Consider the following 3,507-nt stretch of genomic DNA (forward strand, 5'->3'; position numbering starts at 1 on the left):
TCACTGAACTCATTTGTGAGTTAAACTTTACATTTGCACCGATGGTTTTCATGCCCTTGCGATTGATGCAGATCTTTGTATGCAAAACAAATTGCATTTAGCATTCCAAAACATTGTAAATAAATACCTTCTTAAACACAAATTTATTTCATATGTAAAATTCTAAAAAACTTTTCCGATGATTATGGACCTGAATCGACAATCCAACCAATTAGTTCAGCCCAGGCCATGACAAAATGGTATTATTTTAAGCAGCAATAAACATCAAACTATACAGTATGCCACTGTTTAGTGGCATTGTTTGCAATCACTCTGTCTACAATATGGCAGACTCATGATGTATCATGAAAAAACTTTGTTAAAATGTTGTCATTTAGAGTATTTTGTTCTCAAAAAATGACACGAATAAAAGAAAAAAAAATCATAGTGACTGAAAATGAAGATTATTTTACAATAAATAAATAAATAAATACTTCTGAACTTTCAGGTTAAAACATCATTATATTATCTATCAACTTTTATGATTTTACGACTGCAAGTATAAAAAATTCATAAACTCAGAGAAACTATTTTATTTAAGGAATCTTGTGGCTAACATCATGGCAGAAAAAGTATCAACTTTATACTGTACAGAAGTGTTTGGAAAACATTCTTAAACTGTAATTCAAAGCAAAACCATTACTAAATAGTTTACTTACAGTTTGCAGTGCCGCTGCTGTCCGGTCCAGTATAGCTAGTTGAGCGTCTTCATCTTTCAGTGTCTTTGAGACTTTTAATTGCAATGGACCTTGTTAAGAAACAATCTGCAGTCAAAGAAAACATAATCCTCCGACAAACAGATAATCCTCCGATGGACATCTATGATGCTTTTAAAATCATCTTGTTTCAGATGCTGGGGTCCTTCTGAAGTCTAATGCAAGCAAACTGTTGACAGCATGCTGGATGTGTTTGCTTGATTCCACAGGTGTCAGAGACTAAACGACTGTGGGCGGGGCCTGTGGTGCCATGATCTAAAGCTATCTGTTGATGTCTTGCTCTAGAGCAGGGGTGTCCAAATTCGCTCCTGGTGTCCTGCATAGTTTAGCCCCAACTTCTTTCAACACATTTTCCTGGAAGTTTCAAGTATAGTTAGAGCTTGATTAGTTGGTTTAGGTGTGTTTAATTGGGGTTGGAACTAAGGCCCTGTTTACACTAATGCGTTTTTTTTTTTAAATGCCGTTTTAGAATGAAAACGATCCGCACTAGCGTTTACAAGGATGCAGGACTAAACGTTGTGTAGAATACTTAATATTGAGGAAAAACCCCAATCAGAGAGGCGAATGTCTGCAGCCCCGCCTCGTTTTCAGATGTCTTTGTTTTCCTCCATCCACACTGAGACGGAGCAGTAGCGTTTTAGAATGAAATTGGCCTCTTCAGCATTTCCAAAAGTTTTCCTCCATCTTTTCGGTGCTCAAAAACTCCAGGGTAGTGTGGATGAATTGCCTAACAGTAGCTAAACTTATACGTTTTCAAACTAAAATGCATTAGTGTAAACAGGGCCCAAAATATGCAAGATACTGGCCCTCCAGGACCAACTTTGGGCACTCTTGCTCCAGAGGCATTCATATTCATTCAGGTGAATAACAGGCAGTTTGGGTTAAAAAAATGGAGGCAAGATGGCACAGTGGTTTGAACTGTTGCTTCACAGCAAGGTGTTCAAGTACTGGATGGGCCAGTTTGCATTTCTATGTGGTGTTTGCATGTTCTCTTTGTGTCTACTTGGGTTTCCTCTGGTTCCTCACAGTCCAAAAACAGGTGCAATAAGAATTGGATAAACTAAACTGGCCATAGTGAATGAATGACTGTGAGAGTGTGTGCGTGTGTGTGTGTGTGTTTCCCAGTGCTGGGAATGCTCACTACCAAAGCATATCTCTACAGCTACATAATGCCAGCCCTTGGGCTTCATTTGACTTCTGACACAATATAGTGGGATTGTTGGTTGTTATCGTGTTGAGAATTTAAAGAATGTTGATGTAATTATGTGCAGATCTAAATGGTTTGATGAAAACTGACACTTTTACATCATTTTCAAATTTCACTTTGATCATGACAGTCATAAAATATTTATTGCTGTTGTCCTGTAACTGTCATCACACGCACTGGTGATGACATTCGTTCATTCATTCATTCATTCATTTTCTTTTGGGCTTAGTCCCTTTATTAATCTGGGTTCGCCACAGCGGAATGAACCGCCAACTTACTCAGCACGCTTTTATGCAGAGGATGCCCTTCCAGCTAAAACTCATTTCTGTGAAACATCCTTCCAAGCACACTCATTCACACACACACTCATACACTACGGTCAATTTAGCCTACCCAATTCAACTGTACTGCATGTCTTTGGACTGTGGGGGAAACCGGAGCACCCGGAGGAAACCCACACGAATGCAGGGAGAACATGCAAACTCCTTCAGCCGAGGCTCGAACCAGGGACCCAGCGACCTTCTTGCTGTGAGGCGACAGCACTACCTACTGTGATTCAATATGCACCACCAGTCAAATGTTTGGGGTCAGTTTTTTTTAAGAAAATGATTCTGCTCATGAAGGCGGCCTTTATTAAATGTAAAATATTTTTTAAATATTTATTGCAATTTTAAACAACTGCTTTTCTATTGAATGTAGTGTGAAATTAAAGGATTGCTCCAGTCATTATTGCTTTTATTATTATTACCATTAATAATAATATTATTAATAAATTAATATTTGAGTGATTTTTGAAGGGTCATGTGACTTAAGACTGGAGTAATAAAGCTGAAAATTAATCTTTAAAATCACTGGAATAAAATGTTACATTAAATGATGAACTACTTTTGAACAGTTATTTTATAGTGCAATTACATTTTACAATTTTACCGTTTGTACTGTATTTTTGATTAAATAAATGCAGCTTTTGTGAGCAGGATAAGCTCATTTTAAAACACTATAAAATCGTACTGACCCCAAACATTTGGCTGGTAGTGTATGTATATGACTGTAAAATGCTTTACATTTATGACAATACATGTTATAATGAGCTATATACTGGAAATGCGTTCATTCATTCATTTATTATTGCTGATGTAGAAATGACATAAGATCTTGTAATATACCATAAAAAGTAAAAACTTACTGAGAAACAACTTTTCGAGTCATACTTACAATGGAAGTTCTTCAAAGTTCTTGCGGTGTTTCATTGTTGAATGCAAATGGGAACTCTAGTAAAATTAGTACTAACATTATACTAAGTAAGCCTCTGGAGCTGTATTTCAGATTTGGTAATGGCTGTTTGGTTTATGACATGCACTGTAAGCAGTACCAATCACAAAAGACTGGGCCATCAGAGTAGCCTCTCAGAAAAGAGAGTTTTAGAGACTCTTTGAATAAATCATTTGAAACTTGGTGAAATGAGGCGACGTGACATCTATTTTATGAAAAGATTCAAGTGTTTTTAGACCTTGAATGCATGTAAAACTATTGAAGGAGATCTCC

This window comes from Danio rerio, chromosome 3 (assembly GCF_052040795.2).
Source record: "Danio rerio strain M-AB ecotype USA chromosome 3, GRCz13ab, whole genome shotgun sequence".
In the NCBI taxonomy this organism is placed as follows: domain Eukaryota; kingdom Metazoa; phylum Chordata; class Actinopteri; order Cypriniformes; family Danionidae; genus Danio; species Danio rerio.